Genomic DNA, 20,369 nt, shown 5'->3' with positions numbered 1-20,369 from the left:
GTAGCCAGCAGGTGGTGACAGCCCTATTCGAGCCCTAGTAACCCTCCACGTTCGGATATTGGATAGAGCATTATTATCGGAGCTATCAGCTTGTTTAAGTCGGTCGAAACCGGTAGCTCGAAGTATAATGGCGAAGTATCTCTTCCTTTAAACATAAATTCTAAATCTTAGGAAGTCCTCTCTGTCCTATCCCTCCTACACCAGTGTGTGTCCTTGGATGAGCATGAACCCGTAGATAGTGTACTCACGTTCCTCGGTGGATACGATACTCCGGAATACTCTTGGGTGAAAGCTACAGCGGTATCCGTGCGCTTGCGAATTTTATTCGTGACGTTACAAAGTACCAACAAGCTTTATTGCTTCCGCTTTGTGCTTGTCTCAATGTTTATGCTATCGATTTTTTTTAAAATTTTTGGCTTCTTGTAGTGTAGTTGTGTAGCATCCTAGGGTTGCGTGATACCTGGGTGTTACAGTTGGCATCAGAGCTTAGGTTTTAGATTCTCGCTTAAATATGGCTTAATTTGACACACTTGCACATGTAGTATGGGTTTGGGTCTGTATTATTACATACTGATTTTTTGACGTATATGATGAATTTACAATGTCATATTTTGCTTTTGATCTGGTTGTTTGGTTGATATAATTTATCGTTCGGACATCTCAGGGTGCAGTAATTTATTATTTTTGTTATATTTCACTGCTTTTGCATTAATTGTGTTATATGCCACTTTTATTACATATTGGATGTGGATGATTGCCTTCTTATATGTCAAAATGTATTGTTGATGTATGTTATTGTGGTTAGTATTGGATTTATCTAGTATGTATTTTCTATGGTGGTATAACTTATGTGTTTTCTTATTGGATGGTGGGACATTTTTGTGGATTTAGCGTTTTTGTAGTGTTCGTGGTTTGGAGGATCCTAGAAGTTTGAAAGACTATAGAGATAATATAGTTTGGCAATGCAGATGGGTAGAGTGGAGGGCGCCCACAATATTTTTTTCTGCATTGCTGAGTGAGGGTTGCCCGATTGTTAGGGTTGTGATTCAACAATCCATATTCGAAGCTAATAGTTGAGTGATGGGTGGACTGGCCCCCATACCATACATTCTAACTATTTTCTTTCGATATATCAGGCTGGTGGATCGTTGTGTGCCTTGTCCTATAGGTTGCGTGGTGATGGTTTGGCCTAACTTTGATATGGTGTAGGCTCTTCCCCAATGGAGTAAAAACAATCTTGTGCTAATCATAATATAGGTTCAAGAGGACTCATGTTGAGGTTTGGAAGCTTATAAGTGTTTTATGTATCTATGTTGTTGTGGATATGTTGTTGTGGAGTGTTTGTTTGTTTGCTCAGTCTAGTTGGAGCATAATTTTTTCAGAAGAACTTTAAAGCATAAGAGTGTACATTTTGGTGCCTTTATGAAATAATTGGTTTGGTGGTCCGTGTCTGCTACACAATGTTCTTTGGCATGCTTGGTTATTCCTAGTGTCATTAGAGATCGTACTTTTGTTCTTTGAGTTTCTTGGGATATATAATCGGAATGGTCTGCACTATAGATAAGCGAAGATGGAGTTTTGGAAAATTGGTTGCATTAACGTGGTGTTAGGAGATGGGCACTTTTCATTTCCTTGCTTATGATTGTTTTGAGATGATCTGATTGTGGGGTGGCTTAGGATTGATCCTTCATGACCAAAAGTTTGTGGTGATGGTTGATTGGTTTATCATGGGTTTTCTTGTGTTCAGTGGATGAGCCATTCTTCCTTCCTTGTTGTGTGGTTGATCCAAATGGATGAGTTGAGGTTATAACTCTCTTGGTCTAGTGCGTTCTTTGAGGCACTAACATTCTGGTTTGAGGGTCTTATTTGGTGAGTTCTGTGGCGAAATGAGTTATATTTTTCTGGGCTTATGGTTGAACAAGTTGTACTTGGGATTACCCTTCGTTTCAGTGTTTTCTTGGATGGTTCAACTTGTAATCCTTATTTTATTATCATGTTACCTTCGTGGTTCAAATATGGCATATAAGTGAATATTGTATGGCAGTGTATAGTTACCTCTTTGAATTGGAATCATGTGATCGATCCATTTGTGTTGCTAAGTATTGATTAGACTAAGGAGTCTGGTTGTGCTATTTGTTTCAATTTATGTTTTGCCCAAACTTATGTCACCCTAGCTAAGTAAATTATTGAGGTGTAATTAGATTGTTGTGCGAGTGCTCTATGTTATTCATGTTTGGGTTTGTTAGAGCATGTCGGGGAGGTGTTAAATGCCCTTTTAACATTATGCTAGCAAATCCATAGCCCCTTTGGCATGTTTTTCTGGGTGGTTTAAAGGTGGAAGGGCTTGGTCGAAGAGTATGAAGAACGGTTGCTTTGAGTGCAGTTATCATAGTAGGTGATTACCTCCTTAATGGACTTCCATACCTTACTCGGTTCTCGTGCATTTTGGTCAATCAAGGGAGTTTGGCTGTGTGGGGTCAGTGTTTGGCGCATAGATAAATATTGGTATATTTAAGGTTTCCTTTTCTTGTGTCATTTAGTCTTCTTTCAGAAATTAGGGTATGGCGTGGTATGAAAATATTAAGGGTGCTCGGATTATAAATTTGGCCTTATTGGTATGTGCCTTGGTGTGATGCTTTCATGACCAAAGCTTAACTAGACAATTAAGTCTAAGCAAAAGAATCTTAAATTCTTGAGTTTGGTGTCTTGTGGATTATCGCGAACAGTCTAACCAACAATATCTTTTGCGTCTGTAGTGGTTGAATTCGGGGACGAATTCCTTAAAGGAGGGGAGAATGAAATACCAAAAAAAAATAAAGAGAAGTAAAAGTGGAAGAGAAAGGCCTTTTAGGAGAGGGTCAAGGCCCAACAGCACACTTCCTCCCTCCCTCGCGCTCTCCTCCTCCTAGCCAACCAGGACCTCTCCTTCTCGTTCTTCCTCTGGTGCTCCTACACCCATGGCTTCATGCCCTTGCATCCACCCTCTGCAGCACCAAAACAATAGGGGAAAACCAGCAAAACGGAACGAGGGCGACATGAGGAAAAAGGAGACATGTGCATTCGATGTAGATCGGTTTTTCCCCATCATTTCCCCTCCCTAGGGTTTCAAGGGTGACAAAGGTGAGTGGGATTTCATCCTTCCTACTGAAATTGGATGTTCATATGCGAGTTTGGGTTGGAGATTTAGTGGATTAGTAGGGAGGAATAATGTTTTAGTGCTTTTCTAGGATTTCACATTCATCACTTTACTGTAGCTGTGTTGAGAGAGAATGTCAGGGCACATAGAGGCCGAACTGAGTTTTGGAATGAACTACAAAGTTGTAGGGGACATTCTGATCTAGTAGCTTGTCGAATTTCGTGATTTTATCCAAAGGGATTTGAGAGATATGGATTTTATGAGCTAGCTGTCATTTTCTGACGAAAATCTAGACAGGGCTGGAACAAGAAGGTTTCTGAAAAACTTAAAGGCATAATTAGACTTTCCAACCTTGGGGAACATTAGTACTTTTCATTAATTTTCCAGATTGGTAAATATGGTATTTTTAGGATAAGTATAGCTGCAGTTTTAGATTTTATAATATCAGCCTCCCTATTTTGTTAGCAGAATTTGAGTTAAGGTTAAACCCTTCTTTAGGCCATCTTATTGACTCTTTTAGTAAGAGTTCATAATACCAAAGTTGTAGATCATGGATTCCTCTATCCTCTTATTTAATTTTAGAATTTTTGGACAAATAGATTTGGAGTTATGGAAATGTGAAGCTTGCTGCCCTAATTTTCTGGGCAGATTCGGATGTCTGTTTTCATCTGCAGTTTAGGCCATTTTAGAGGCATGATAAAAATAAAGTTTCTACATGGAATATTTAGTTCTTGGTTTGTAGATTCCAGAATTATAATTCTTTGCTTTCATAGCTTTTATGGATTAAAAGATACAAAAATAAGAGAAGCAGCAGTGCTGCAGTTGGCTTATGCCTCTTTTGCTTTTTGGGTGGGATGTTGGATTGGGAGAGCACGTAGAAGCACTTACTTACCATAAACACTTGTTAGTGTAATAAGTTATTATCTGATCTTGCAATGTCAAAACAGGTGGTAGTACTTCGGTCGCGTCTAAAGCGGCCATCCCTTCATTGGAGGCAAGTAAACGTAACGGTGGTTGCTACTTGCTTTAACTTGTTATTTATTCTACCTCCACTTAAAAATTCAGAACCACAACTAATATAATATGATCTATTTAATCATGTTTTAATTGGGTTGGTTTATATTCTATGGGTTCAATGTGATTTATGTTTCTCTATTTCGTGGTAATCTAAAAAGTTATACATGACTTTTGTAGTTATTGGGAAAGGTGTAAATATATTTTTTTTCTTCCTAACCAATGTAGCTATGTGGTGGGTATTTTTCCGTCTAATTTAACATGAGTGCCTATATGCATAAAATGTTTGTTAGATGATGGCTTTCGATATTATGGTTGATGTTGATAAATTATTTCATATGATATATACTTAGTAATTTATTCTATGTCATGTCTTTTCGTGAGTGAAATCTATGAAATGCTTGGCCGTTTACTAATGAATGGGCTGGTTATAGTAGAGGTTATGTTAATCTTAATGTATGATAAGCTCTATGGTGTTTGTGCTACTTATGTCTCCTAGTGCTATCATACGTTGGATAAATTGAAGTTTGGATTACGAATAAGGTTCGAAGTAGTTTCCTACTATTCTTTGGTATATGTGTTAAAAGGTAAGGATTGAAATTTGGATTGACTAGCTCTATTTAGAAACTTCATTTTCTTTCTTTGATATGATAGACATGCTTCGGGCCTGGATTATGAAATTAGTGTTCTTCTCTATGTTTAAATCACTCATGGCTACATGTTATTCTATTTCCTTAAGATTAAGGAGATCTATAGATATGGTGATATGATTAACTATTTGGTTGATGTTTGGCATATGTGAGATTACATTATTTAATCATGATTGATGCTATTTATATTACAGAAGCACCGCTTGTATCTCTCTACATTAATTATCATGGACTATTCTCTTTTTCCATCATGGAGTACATGGTATTTGGATATTGAGTATATGGTATTTGGATATGGCATTTATCTTATGGCAGTGCATCATGTTGCATTGCATTGGCATATGGAGTTATGACTTGAACATATGGTTCCGACCGTACCGGTACAACATCGTTTATTGGGCATAACGATGCAGCTTCATACCTTGTTGGGCATGAAGGCAGAAGTTCATATGCATCCATGTGCATACATCATTGGTTTGGCATAAAGATGCATCTTCATAGCTTGATGGATATGGAAGCAGGAGTTCATGTGCATTTATATGCATTTCTGTATGGGCTTGCGTGTTGGATGTGATGAAGTATATTGCGATATACTATGAATAATTATGTCTCACATTGCGCTACGGCTTATCGAATTTTGGATATACTATATGTGGGTTGTATGGATACTAGGATATTGGTTTAATGTAGTTGCATTGAAACTAACATGAGAAGTGATACTTTTTCCTAGTGAGGTGAGTAATGGTTTGGCTAAAGTGATCGTGGAGATACTATTTATTTTCCCTTCCTTGCCATTTATAAGCCCTTCAATTTCTTTCATGTTATTTTATTTGGTTATGGGATATGATCTACATTTATACTCCCTCCTTCCCCATTTCTAAGGCGTGCGATGATTTTCTACTTTTCTACGTATGTAGGGTGCGCCACCTCGAAGCGAGAGAAAAGAATTTCAAGTGTAGTTGAAAACAGGCGCATGGAGCCATGTAGTCTCTGATTGAAGCGTTGCATGCGGCCATGCACCATGCAAACCTCAGCATTAACGCTGACCACAAGAAAATCTCCGCAGCATTTATCCTCCACTGCATTAACCTCCGCAGCGTTAACTCCACACCTTGGTATCTGTGATACTCCATACGCCTTACAATCGAGGAAGGAGGGAGTACTACTTTATTTTCCCGGTTGTTATGGCAACCTATATGTTATGGCTTTTGTGGGTGACTTCCTATTGTTCTATTGGGATCATAAACTATTCGTCAGGAGTAACTCATTACAAACTAATGCTGTGTTTTCATACCATGACCTCCTAATTCTTAGAGAACGAAGTGGATATGCGAGGGCTATTCTATACTTGTTGCGACACTAAATGATTAATTAATCTGATGTGGTTTAAATATGATATTAAAGTAGTTTGCTAGCTGAGATTATTCAATCTCACCCTTATTTTTCCCTCCCCAGGTTGTCCTTTTAAGAGAGCATGATAAAATGGGTTAGTTGCACATCCTACACTTTTACAAGATCCCATAATGCTAAGACAGTTTGTCCTGAGTCCGAGAGATGGTAGAGAACCCTTGCTAGTGTTGTTAAAGATAGAGTTGTTCTGTCGGAGTATCATGCTCGTCGTCGTCCCTCGTCGGATCAGGCAGCCCTGACGCTGGATCCGATCGCTCTCCACCGGATCCGGCCTCCACCGCCACCATAACACTGGATCTGCGAGGGGAGCGAGGGTGAGGGACGGATCTGAGAGAGGTGAGAGGGTGCGGAACGGATCTGAGAGAGGAAGGTGGGTGAAAGGATCGATGGACCAAGAGGGGGGGTGAATTGGGCATTTTTCAAATTCTAAAACACAATTAAGCAACCTTAACCTATGCAATGCTAGTAAGGCACCAATTCACCAACCGGATAACTAAGCTACCTACACAAGCTATGAGAGATAAAACGAGAAGTAAAGACTAGCAAAGTAGAGCTAAGTTATGATCTCTAAGTCAAGCACATGAATAAATTGCATGAAAGAAAATGCTTGAATAAAGAGAGTGGACAAGAGACGACTGGATTTTTCCCGTGGTATCGATGTGTTGGCACACACCCCTAATCCACGTTGTGACACTCACAAAGAGTCTTGTCACCTCCCAAGTCACCGAGACGAGGGCGCTCACTAAGAGTCTCCGTTCACCATCCCGGCGTGGTGGAGATCAAGCCACGTACAATCTTCTTCTCCGGGCTCCCACAATCCTTGGCAAGCTCCGCGAGAAACACCTCGATCACCAAGATCGCCTAGGTGATGCCAATCACTAAGAGTAACAAGCTAAGGCCTTCACTTGAGCAAGAACCGATCACCAAGAACGGATGCACACAAGCTTCTCTCTACTCAAGTCCTTAATCTTGCTTCTTGATTGATTGAATGAACAAGTATGTGAAAGATGAAGCTCAAGGTGGCTCTTGACTATAGTATGAGTGTTTGGATGTTGCCTGGTGTCAAGAGAGGCAAAATGACCCATTGGAGGGGTATATATAGGCAGCTCTCACGAATAGAGCCGTTGGAGAAAAGCTGCCAGAAAACTGCGTAGCACCGGTTAATCTGACGTACCTCCAATAGTCATCGTCGGTTTAACCGATGAATGTAAACTGCCCCTTCTGAAAACTAGCAGTTACAACTTGGGCAGATTAACCGACATATCATTGGTTTAACCGGTGAGTGTAGTTGTCCCCTGATCAACTGAAAAACCAAGTCTCTGGACAACTGCACTGACGTTAACTCAAAAACCATCGTTGGTTTAACCGGTGAGTACAACTTCATAAATCCCTGGAAAAACCATCTCACTGGTCAATTGCATCGACATCTCATTTCAAATAGTGTCGGTTTAACTGGTGTATAGAACTTGAATCACCCTGGAAAAACCAACTCTGGACTAATGCACCGACGTTAAATTCAAACACGTCGGTTTAACCGGTGTATTGACTTGTCCAGACTCTGCTGACTTCGTTTAACCGACGTATAGAAAAGGGAGAGCGTCGGTTAAACCGGTGTTAAAGACTTTTTCTGATTTTGCCTTTTCTGATTTGAGTCTTGAATGAAATCCAAATATTCTTGAGATATAAGTTGAAAGCCACTTATTTGAACTTCTAGAAACCTGAGTGACCATAGTGTGCATCCATTTTCAAATGACCATGTCCATGCTCAAGTTACTTGACCTTAACCCCTCTTAATAGTGCGATCACTACAAAACTATAAAACCTATACTAACCTAAGTGTCCTTCTCAACCTTATGACACTTAGGACTAGAAAGATCCTTAGTCTTGACATATAATTGAGTTGAAAACCGAGATCACCTTTTTGAATAATGAAATTGAGGGGCCTCTTTTGACATATGACCAAATGAGCGATAATGATCTATTAAGCTGCACAAACTCATTAGTCACAATAATGGTTGTCATTAATCACCGAAACATACCTTGAGGGCCTAGATGCTTACAATCTCCCCCTTTTTGGTGATTGATGACAACACAAACATAAATAACGAGAGAGCGAGAAAGATAAAACAGGATAAACACAAGAAAACTCGAAAAGAAGGACCAAAGAGCTCAACGGCTCAAACGAAATCCATAGATATGTCTCAAACCACAGCATACTCAAGCGTCAAATGTACATATCCATGAATTAACACCAAATGTGATACAAAGCAACAAAGTCCTGATAACTACGAGCTCTCTCTAACTCTACCCTTCCCCTGACTCCAACTCCCCCTGACTCTCTCCCCCTTTGGCGTCAAAGCACCAAAAAGGCGAGCTACTGATCTGGCTATCGCGGCACGGCGAGGAAACGGTCTGGGTCATCGTCGTCGTCGTCGTCGGACGGTGTACCCTCGGTGACAGACGAGAGCTGCTGGTCAGAACTGCCTGCTGGATCTGAAGTGACTGGGGTTGTAGCTGTGGTAGAGGCTCTCGTGCTAGCACTGCCTGGAAGAGGGTCCGTAGACGTGGTAGCCGGCTCAACAGAAGAACTGTCAACATCTGAAGTAGTGAGTGCTGAAGCTACCGGCTGTGTCGACAGCTGAAGTAAGGACCCCTCTCCTCCTCCCCCTGAAAGTAGTGTCTGTGGAACGACGGGGAGAGCGACTGTCGACGGTGAGTCCTGGAAGAGTGTAGTCGCTGGCAGTGGTGAGAACAGCGGACGACCGGCAGACCCAAGAAGTGCTGACATCGAGAACGTGGTCTCCGGTGTCGTCGAGAGAGCAGGAGCTTCAGTAGTAACTGGAGGAGGAGCTGGTGTGACCGCAAGCTGAGGTGCTGCAACACCCTGAAGTCCTGGCTGCTGCGGGGCGAGTCCGGTGTGAGAGTAAAGCTGTGAGATCATCCCGAACATCGCCATCATGCCCTGCTGCATCTGCTGGAACTGAGCATCTGTCCTCTGAGAGACTCTGTCAATAAGCTCGACAAAACGCTCCTCTGTCGCAGCCCGCTCTTGGGCGGCCTCCCTCTATATAGCAGCAAGCTGAGCCTCATGGGCTCTCCTGGCCTCCTCCTGTGCAAGCCGGTCCTCTCTCTGCTGAGTCACGAGCTGCTGTAGAAGTGCGGTGAGCTCGGACGGCTGAGACACCTGGGACTCAGAGACTGTAGCAGCAGCGGCTGACTCTGGGGCTGGCTCTCTGGACCCCCCTGCCTCGTGGTCGTGACTAGCTGGGGCTGCTGCAGGGAAGTACTCGACGTCCTCGGAGGAATCTGACTCAAGCTCAGACCAGTGTATCTCATCATCTCCTCCGGGAAGCTGGGCCTCGGCAGCTAGCAGTGCCTCATCCTCCTGTGCCACTCGGGCCTGTGCCTCTGGTAACAACTGTGCCATGGCAGCTCTATCGGCCTGTCTGCCTCTCCTCCGGTCCTGTGGTGCAGTGGGTCGGTACACAGGGAACCTGGGGGCCTCATCGTGACGGTAAGGAGCGCTGATGGGTGACTCTGCTGGCACAATCATAGAACATATATAGCTGATCCAGTGCACATAGGGAAACTGTCGCACCACACCTATCCCGTCTGTGATCACATCCTCTATCTCAGCCAGAATAAAGTCAACTATGTCAAACGGCTCGTGAGTGAGGATGTGAAGTAGTAACAGCTGCTGCAAGCTTGTAGACCTCTCTGGGTAGCCACTCCTCGGCAACAACGTCCTCCGGAGGGCCATGTGAACTGCGTATGCCTCCGGGGTCAACAAGCTGGGCACTCTGGCATACGACGCTGGAAATGGCTGGCGGAAGCACTGAGAGATCGCCTCGTGAGAAGGTGCAATCCCGTCAATCATAGCTCAGCGCGGTGGATCTGCGTCTCTGTATACCATCTCGTGCAGGGAGACATCAACCAAGTCAACTCCAAGTATCCCTGCTATCGTCGCTCTCGACAGACCAAAGACCTGGCCTCCAAAAACAAAGTGTACTGCTCGACGCTCGGGAGCTATCCAGGCCGTGGCATAGAAGACTCTGACCCAGTCCTCGATATATCTGTTCTGCTCAATCTGTAGTAACCTGGGCAGGCCCCTGAAGTGAGCGAAGTGCTCTATGACGTCTGCTCCTCCTACGGCTGTCCTCAGAGACACCCAGTCAAGCACTATGTGCAGGAAGATCCTGTGGCCCCGCCTCTGGTAGGTCTCATAGAAACTGGCCTGAAGAAGCGTCCAGAACCTACGGTCGACCCTGCTGTCACGGGTCACGGGTCACGGGGAACCAGTCCTCCTCCTGAACACTCCACCTGAGCCTCTTGACCTTCGCCGCATTGGCCTTGGTCAAGTTCTGGAGCAGCACACCTGGCTGCAGACGCACAATAGTGTCCATACGGAACACTGCGCGCTCGGCCTCTAGGGCCTCGGCTCTACGAGCTGCTGCTGCTGCGGACCTGTGAGGCTCCTGTGGCTGGTGACCTCCTCGCGTCCTCGGTCCAGTGCGACGCTCGGTCGCTGGCGAAGTCTCTGCTGCTGGGGACATCTGCCGAGTGCGGCCTGACCATCGTAGAGTCGGTGACTCGTGTGTGCTCTGCCCCTAAGACTGCTCAGACTGCTCTGCCTCTGAATCTGAATCTGCAGCTGTATCTGACTGATCTGACTCTGCTGCTGCTGCCTCTGTCGTGGCTCTGGTGGCCCTGGCACCTCTAACTCGGCCCATACCTCGGCCTCTGCCCCTGCCCCTGGCTGGTGGATCCCTAATCGCGAATGGGCGAGCACGGCCTAACGCCTGCTCCTCGGCGGCCTTGGCCACCATCTCGGCCCTCTCGGCCTCTCTCTCTGCGCGAGTCCGCTTGCGGACAGGCTTCTCCACAACTACCTCCTTCCCCTTCCTCTTTTCGCGACCCATCTCAATCAGACAAAAACTCGAGCACCTAGTGAGCACGGAGCGGCTGCGGCTGCGGTGTGGATGTGTGGCTGCGAGGGTGGCTGTGCAGCTGTGAGGGTGGCACGGCGTGCGGGAGCGGCGGCGTCACGGAGTAGCAGTGGCGGCTCACGGGCGGCGGAGGCGCGCGCGGGCGGCGACTGTGTGGAGCACGGGCGGTGTGGACGGGCGGCGGCACGGGCGGCGCAGGTGGCGCTGCAGTGGACTGTGGCGGAGCGGCGATGGTGGTCTTGCAAGCGAGCGGCGGCGCGGGATCGTGTTAGGGCGCAGCAGCGGTTCGAGATGGAGGGACGCGGGTGAAACAGAGAAGGAAGAGAGGCGGCGGCTCGAGCAAGACTCATATATGACAGGCGGGCCTCGCGAATTGCCTTAACGCCGGTTAATCCGATGACTAGGTTTAGAACACCGGTCGATTTCATCGGTGCAGTTCACCCGAGACTCAGCACAAATGTCCTTCTGAACGCCGGTTGATCCGACGATATGCAAATTGAACTCGCCGGTTGAACGCTGCAAACACCGGTTGATTGACATTTCAGATCTGTGTTACGTTCACCGGTTGATCCGATGCTCCGAAATTTGTATACGCCGGTTGAACTCCTAGATTGACTGAGCTGAGGCTGAAACTTTGTAACGCCGGTTAAACCGATGAGTTAAAAAACTTTTAAGCGTCGGTTTAACCGGTGAACCCAAAAACCCTCACTCAGCTCACACTTCTATGCTAAGTCCAATAAACTTATAAGATTCAAATAAACTCAAGTTAATGGACTTGCATAGGCGACTTTACCCCTCAAAATAAATAGGATAGCACACTAGCTTAAATAATTTTCTTTTCAAACACTTGGAGAAGCCGCAAAGCGAGACAAATCGCCAAATAAAATGTATGAGCCTTGTCATAGGAATATTGAAGATAGAAAGCTTCAAACTCATTATGACATGACTCACTAGGCAACAACGCATCTAACACTTTGCTCTTTTCACTTTTCATGAATTAAGATCTTGTAAATGAAACAAGTCTCATTTTCATCAAGTGATCTCCTTTGTGACCCTTACGCATGCAATGATAATGCAAGCTACAACCACATGCGAAAGTAAGGTAAACATGAAGTGCACATCTATATGACAAGAAATGCATAGGAAGAATTTAAATTCTACTTGTCAAGTTTGAACCCACGGGAAGCTTCTTCATGATGAGCCTTTCTACAAGCCTAGAGGAAAACAAGTGGACCACCACCTCTAGCTAAACCCTTGCTCATCACTATCTTACCATGGTTAGACAAGTGTCCTATATGTATGCATTTTTCTATATGACATGGCAACTTACATGACGTTTGCCGCATCTAACACATTAAACTCATTCCTTAGCCTAACAAAAAGTACTCTCGTCTAAAGGTTTTGTGAAAATATCCGCCAATTGCTCCTCGGATCTCACACCTTGAAGAGATATGTCTCCTTTGGCTTCGTGATCACGCAAGAAGTGATGGCGAATATCAATGTGCTTTGTGCGAGAGTGTTGAACCGGATTCTTGGCAATTTTTACAGCACTTTCATTGTCACAAAGGAGTGGGATCCTATCTAGATTCACACCAAAGTCCAAAAGGGTTTGCTTCATATATAGGATTTGGGCACAACATGCACAGGCCGCTATATATTCCGCTTCCGCGGTGGACAAAGCCACGGAATTTTGCTTCTTACTTGACCAAGAAACTAGAGAATGCCCAAGCAAGTGGCAACCCCCGGAGGTACTCTTGCGATCCACACGGCTTCCGGCAAAATCTGAATCCGAGTATCCCAAGAGATCTAAGTTAGCACCTTTGGGGTACCACAAGCCTGCTAGGGTGTGCTTGAGATACCGAAGGATCCTATTCACAGCCGAAAAGGTGTGATTCCTTTGGGTTAGCTTGAAAGCGGGCACACAAGCACACACTAAACATTATATCGGGCCTAGATGCAGGTAAGGTAAAGCAAAGACCCTATCATTGAACGATAGAGGGATTGATCAATCAGGTTTACCGTCCACATCCAAGTCGAGATGCCCATTAGTTGCCATGGGTGTCTTGATTGGCTTGCACTCATCCATCTTGAACTTCTTCAAGATATCTTTAGTATACTTTTCTTGATGGATGAATGTCCCTTCCTTCATTTGTTTGACTTGAAAACCAAGGAAGAAGGTCAATTCGCCAATCATGGACATCTCGAATTCCCTAGACATCATGGTAGCAAACTCATGGCTTAGTAAATCATTAGTTGAGCCAAAGATAATATCGTCAACATAAATTTGACAAATGAAAAGATCCTCGTTGACGTCTTTTGTGAACAAGGTGGTGTCCACCCTCCCGATCTTGAAGCCTTGAATGATTAGGAAGTCATGAAGCCTCTCATACCAAGCCCTTGGAGCTTGTTTGAGCCCATAGAGTGCCTTGTGCAACCTATAAACATGATTAGGATTCCTCGGATCTTCAAACCCGGGAGGTTACTCAACATAAACAAGTTCGTTAATAACGCCATTTAAGAAAGCACTTTTCACATCCATTTGATACAACTTAATGTTATGATGTGAAGAGTAAGCAAGAAGGATACGGATAGCTTCAAGTCTTGCGACCGGAGCAAAAATTTCACCAAAATCCAAACCTTCGACTTGAGAGAACCCTTTTGCCACAAGTCTTGCTTTGTTGCGTATCACCACCCCACAGTTCATCTTGCTTGTTTCGAAAGACCCACTTTGTGCCGATGATGTTCTTGTCTTTCGGAGGAGCTTCGAGGACCCTAAACTTCATTACAGGGTGAAGTTGTTCAATTCTTCTTGCATGGCCATCACCCAATCCGAGTCCTCAAGTGCTTCCTCTATGCTAGTGGGTTCAATACAAGAAACAAACGAGTGATGTTCGCAAAATGAAGCATGCTTAGAGCGAGTTCTTACTCCCTTTGAAGGACTACCAATGATTTGACCAATTGGATGATCCTTGGAGATGCGACCATGCTTCACTAGCGGTACTTGCGTGGATGCTTGTTGGGGTGGATCATGGGTGACTTGTGCTTGTGGTGGAACACTTTGCTCTTCTTGTTCTTGGACTTGGGGTGTTGGTGTTGGCACATCTTCTTGAGGTAGTGGATCATCCTTTTCTTGATCTTCATCCACTTGGGGCGCCGTGGAGGTGCTTGGTGTAGATGAGGAAGGTCCTCCCCCTTGATCATTGCCTTCATGCACCTCTTCCGGTTTGATATCCCCAATAGGACATCTTCTTCAAAGCTTCATCAATCTCATCATCACCTACATTGTCATAGCCAACAACCTCCTCTTGGGAGCCATTAGATTAATCAAACTCCACATCACATGTTTCTTCAACTAACCCAGAGGTTTGATTGAATACTCTATATGTTTTGGAGTTTGATGCATAACTAAGAAAGAAACCTTCATCACATCTACTCTCAAACTTACCGAGCCTTTTCTTCTTGTAGATGAAGCATTTGCAACCAAAGACTCGAAAGTAGGATATATTTGGTTTCCTCCCGGTGATGAGCTCATATGGAGTTTTCTTGAGGAGTCGGTGAGGATACACTCGGTTGGATGCATGACACGCCGTGTTGATTGCTTCCACCCAAAACTTCTCGGACGTGCCATAATCATCCAACATTGCTCTTGCTAGGGTGATGAGTGTCTTGTTCTTTCTTTCCACTACTCCATTTTGTTGAGGCGTGTAGGTGGCGGAAAACTCATGCTTGATGCCCTCTTCATCGCACCATTCTTCAATCTTCATATTCTTGAACTCGGTGCCGTTGTCACTCCGGATCTTCACAATTGGGGAGTTGTACTCCCTTTGAGCTCTTCTTGCAAATGTCTTGAAGATTTCCGAAGTTTCACCCTTATCGCCTAAAAACATGACCCAAGTGTAATGTGAAAAATCATCAACGATTACTAGGCAATAGAGGTTACCACCAATGCTCTTGTATGTAGTTGGACCAAAGAGATTCATGTGTAGTAGCTCGAGCGGCTTGGAGGTAGACAACATCGTCTTGATGGGATGATGTGTTGCAACTTGCTTCCCGGCTTGACATGCTTTGCATAACTTGTTCTTGTCAAAAGTGACGTCCTTCAAACTGGTGATCATCCCTCTCTTGTGGGCTTTCTTGAGGTTGCTCATGCCAATATGAGCAATTCTTCTATGCCAAAGCCACCCAAGAGACGACTTGGTGAAGAGGCATGTCATGGTGCTTGTTTGCTTTGAAGAGAAATCCACTAAATAGATGTTGCCATGCCTAAACCCCGTGAATACCAATGACTTGTCTTTTTCATGAGTTACTACAACACCATTCTTGTCAAAGGCACACGTTAGTCCAAGATCACACAATTGAGCAATAGAAATGAGATTAAAACTAAGTGCTTCTACAAACAAGACATTAGAAATAGATAAATCTTTAGAAATTGCTATTCTACCCAAACCTAAAACTTTTCCCCTTGAATTATCACCATAGGTGACATGTTCATGATCTCCGGGGTCTTCAAGAGTGGTGAACATACTATCATTGGTGTTGAGAGAACCGCTATCAAGTACCCAATGTTTTCCACCGGCTTTGTAGTTCACCTACACACATGAGAATTCACTTTTGAGTTTTAGGAACCCAAACAAGCTTTGGGCCTTGCACATGTGTGACAAGAGCTTTTGGGACCCAAAGTTGCTTGGGGAGCTTCTTCTTTGACTCCTTAGTGAGTTTGCCAATGAATTTGGCCTTCACCTTGCCTTTCACTCTACTCAAGAGAAAATGGTTATTTTGAAACATTGATGAGTAATTCTTGGGTAAATTAGGAAGAGGACGTGATGGTAAAGTGCACTCCCTAGTGTGGTGCCCGGTGACTTGGCAATGTTGGCAATATGAACCAACTTCCTTGATGAAGCTAATCTTGATCTCCGGAGAAGGAGTAGTAGCTATGTTTGGCTCCGGAAATGAACCAAGACCTCTCTTGCCATAGTCACAGGCATTGTTGAAGAGAATCTCCTTGTGGATGTATTCTCCTCTTGAGAGCTTGTCCACACTACTCTTGAGGCTTGCCACTTGATCCATCAATTCCTTTTCCCTAGAAGGTACAAGCTCGGGCAAAGCATTAGTAGCATTTGCATTAATGAGTAGGTCATCACATGAAGTAGAAGCATTGACCTTCTCAATAGTTTCATGAGCAAAGTTCTCAAGACTTGGGTCAATTGCTTCATAGGCAAATTCAAGTTCTTGATACTTGTGAGCCAACTCCCTATGCTCTTGTTTAAGCTTTTTGTGGCTCTCTTCAACTTGCTTAGCAAGTACAAGTGACTCATTGTGCTTTTTGAGAAAGTCATTGTACTTGCCAAGCAAATCGGAGTGGGCAAGCTCTAACTTGGCATGAGTGCTCTCAAAAACCTTGACTTTGCCCTTTTCCCTCTTGATAACGGATGTATACTCATTAATGAGGTTAGCAAACTCATTGGGGTCAAGCTCATCATCACTATCATCTTCACTCTCACATACCTTAGAGTTACCTTTGGCCATGAGGCACATTGGTGGTGGAGGTAGCGATGGTTCTTCATTTGTGAGGGCGATGGTGACGATATCTTCTTCCTCATCACTTGACTCTTCACTTGATGAGACATCGGTCACCCATTCTTGTTTTTCTACCAAGAAGCTTCTCTTGGTGTTGCCCTTTTTCTTTGGGAAGAGCTTGTTCTTCTTGTCATGGCTCTTTTTCTTCCCAAGTCTCTTGTTTTTGTTCTTCCTTTCTTCTTCTTCATCATCGCTTGAATCATGGCGATGCTTGCTCTTGTTATCCTTCTTTCTTTTGTCCGGATTGGGGCAATTTAGACGGATGTGACCTTTTTCTCCACAATTGTAGCAAATTTTGTTCTTCACATCCAATGGCCGGAACATTCCCTTTTTAGAGTCAAAGTTAAAACCCTTCTTATTGATCTTGTCATTCAAGCGTGTGAACTTTCTCATCATGAGAGCAAGTTCTCCATCATCTTCAACATCGGATGAGCTTTCATGATGATCATCTTCTTCATTGCTTGAGCTTGATTCTTGCTTGATCATCTTGAGCTTGCGGGATTTGTTTGCCTTGGTCTTTAGAGCAATTGATTTGCTTGAAGTTGGCTCTTCGGACATACCAAGGATACTCATTTCATGAGCGCGAATTTCGCCCACAAGTTCTCCCACTTCCATTGTGTCAAGATTCTCCTTTTGAAGCATAGCATTGATGATGTTATACTTGGGCTTCAGGAGGAGCATGAGAATCTTGCGATTGATGGAGGCACTGTCAATTTTGGATATTTCAAGTGCATTAATGTCCTTGACAATGACATTCAAGCGAGAATACATATCATTGCAATTTTCATGAGCTAGCATTTTAAAGGAATCATACTTAGCTCTAAACAAGTGATATTTTTGCTCACGAACTTTAGTGGAGCCTTCATGAATTTCAATGAGCTCTTTCCAAATATCACTTGCTAAGTCCATGCCATTTACTCTAGTAAAGACTTCCTCACTAATGGCTTCGAAAATTGCATTTCTAGCCTTTGCATTCCATTTTAATTATTGCGTGGTGGGAGTTCTGGTGAACCCGGTCTTAGTTGCCAACCACACTTCGGGGGCAATCGCATCAAGATATGCGGCCATGCGAACTTTCCAATAAGCAAAGTTCTTGCCCTCGAAGTGAGGCGGCGAACCACCCATCTTGGCCATAGCTCTAGGCGGTGAGGCCTAATGATTAAAATGAGCAACGAGGCTCTGATACCAATTGAAAGGATCGATGCACCAAGAGGGGGGGTGAATTGGGCCTTTTTCAAATTATAAAACACAATTAAACAACCTTAACCTATGCAATGCTAGTAAGGCACCAATTCACCAACCGGATAACTAAGCTACCTACACAAGCTATGAGAGATAAAACGAGAAGTAAAGCCTAGCAAGGTAGAGCTAAGTTATGATCTCTAAGTCAAGCACATGAATAAATTGCATGAAAGAAAATGCTTGAATAAAGAGAGTGGACAAGAGACGACCGGATTTTTCCCGTGGTATCGATGTGTTGGCACACACCCCTAATCCACGTTGTGACACTCACAAGAGTCTTGTCACCTCCCAAGTCACCGAGACGAGGGCGCTCACTAAGAGTCTCCGTTCACCATCCCGGCGTGGTGGAGATCAAGCCACGTACAATCTTCTTCTCCGGGCTCCCACAATCCTTGGCAAGCTCCGCGAGAAACACCTCGATCACCAAGATCGCCTAGGTGATGCCAATCACCAAGAGTAACAAGCTAAGGCCTTCACTTGAGTAAGAACCGATCACCAAGAACGGATGCACACAAGCTTCTCTCTACTCAAGTCCTTAATCTTGCTTCTTGATTGATTGAATGAACAAGTATGTGAAAGATGAAGCTCAAGGTGGCTCTTGACTATAGTATGAGTGTTTGGATGTTGCCTGGTGTCAAGAGAGGTAAAATGACCCATTGGAGGGGTATATATAGGCAGCTCTCACGAATAGAGCCGTTGGAGAAAAGCTGCCAGAAAACTGCGTAGCGCCGGTTAATCCGACGTACCTCCAATAGTCATCGTCGGTTTAACCGATGAATGTAAACTGCCTCTTCTGAAAACTAGCCGTTACAACTTGGGCAGATTAATCGACGTATCATCGGTTTAACCGGTGAGTGTAGTTGTCCCCTGATCAACTGAAAAACCAAGTCTCTGGACAACTGCACCGACGTTAACTCAAAAACCATCGTCGGTTTAACCGGTGAGTACAACTTCATAAATCCCTGGAAAAACCATCTCACTGGTCAATTGCACCGACGTCTCATTTCAAATAGCGTCGGTTTAACCGGTGTATAGAACTTGAATCACCCTGAAAAAACCAACTCTGGACTAATGCACCGACGTTAAATTCAAACACGTCGGTTTAACCGGTGTATTGACTTGTCCAGACTCTGCTGACTTCGTTTAACCGACGCATAGAAAAGGAGAGCGTCGGTTAAACCGGTGTTAAAGACTTTTTCTGATTTTAATTTTTCTGATTTGAGTCTTGAATGAAATCCAAATATTCTTGAGATATAAGTTGAAAGCCACTTATTTGAACTTCTAGAAACCTGAGTGACCATAGTGTGCATCCATTTTCAAATGACCATGTCCATGCTCAAGTTACTTGACCTTAACCCCTCTTAATAGTGCGATCACTACAAAACTATAAAACCTATACTAACCTAAGTGTCCTTCTCAACCTTATGACACTTAGGACTAGAAAGATCCTTAGTCTTGACATATAATTGAGTTGAAAACCGAGATCGCCTTTTTGAATAATGAAATTGAGGGGCCTCTTTTGACATATGACCAAATGAGCGATAATGATCTATTAAGCTGCACAAACTCATTAGTCACAATAATGGTTGTCATTAATCACCGAAACATACCTTGAGGGCCTAGATGCTTACAGTGGGGCATAACATGGTGAGGGAGCGCGACTACCACCACCACTGCGCCGAGAGGGGGATGGAGGGCCGCCACCACCACCGCGTGAGGCCGTGCCTCCACCATGCGCCGGGAGAGGGAGGGAGGGCGTGGCAGGGAGGGTTGTGGTTGGGCCGCCGGGAGGGAGGTTGGGGAAGTGGCGTCAAGCACCGGGATGGAGGGGGCCGCGACTGCTGTTGCTACTGTTTCGCGTTGCCGGGATGGAGGGAAGGGAGTGCGGCTGGGAGTGGGAGGAGCGATGAGTGGGTTAGGGTTTCCTTGGTTGACGATGTGGACTCCACAATGGTTGGAGCTGCCAACGGTGAACACTTCGAGAGGAGCAGTGCTAATGGGGTCAACTCTCAGCTGAATGGTACTAGTCATGGTCTCAACTCTCAGTTGAATGGTGCTAGTGATGGTGGAAACTCCCATCAAAATATTGGTTCCAAATGAGTTCGTGGGGAAGCTCCAAAAAAAGGGAGGGCAAAGATGTCGCAGACAGAATTGAAAATGGCTCCGCGTAGTGAGAGGGTGGAGCTTGCACCTAGAGGCCATCGGTAAGTGCATATGAGCTCATATTTGTACATTACCATATTCTTGTCATTCTGCTGATTCGAAATGTGAATATGTATGACTTATCAATTTCTTTGTAAAGTTCAAATATGTTAGTTATAACCCCAAAGGCCTCAAGTACCCCTCACAAGTGGGAGCTATTCTGAAACGGGAGTAGCCATGTATTATTAAGGT

The sequence above is a fragment of the Panicum virgatum genome, chromosome 3N (genome assembly GCF_016808335.1).
Source record: "Panicum virgatum strain AP13 chromosome 3N, P.virgatum_v5, whole genome shotgun sequence".
Classification (NCBI taxonomy): domain Eukaryota; kingdom Viridiplantae; phylum Streptophyta; class Magnoliopsida; order Poales; family Poaceae; genus Panicum; species Panicum virgatum.
Note: the sequence above shows the minus strand (reverse complement) of the source record.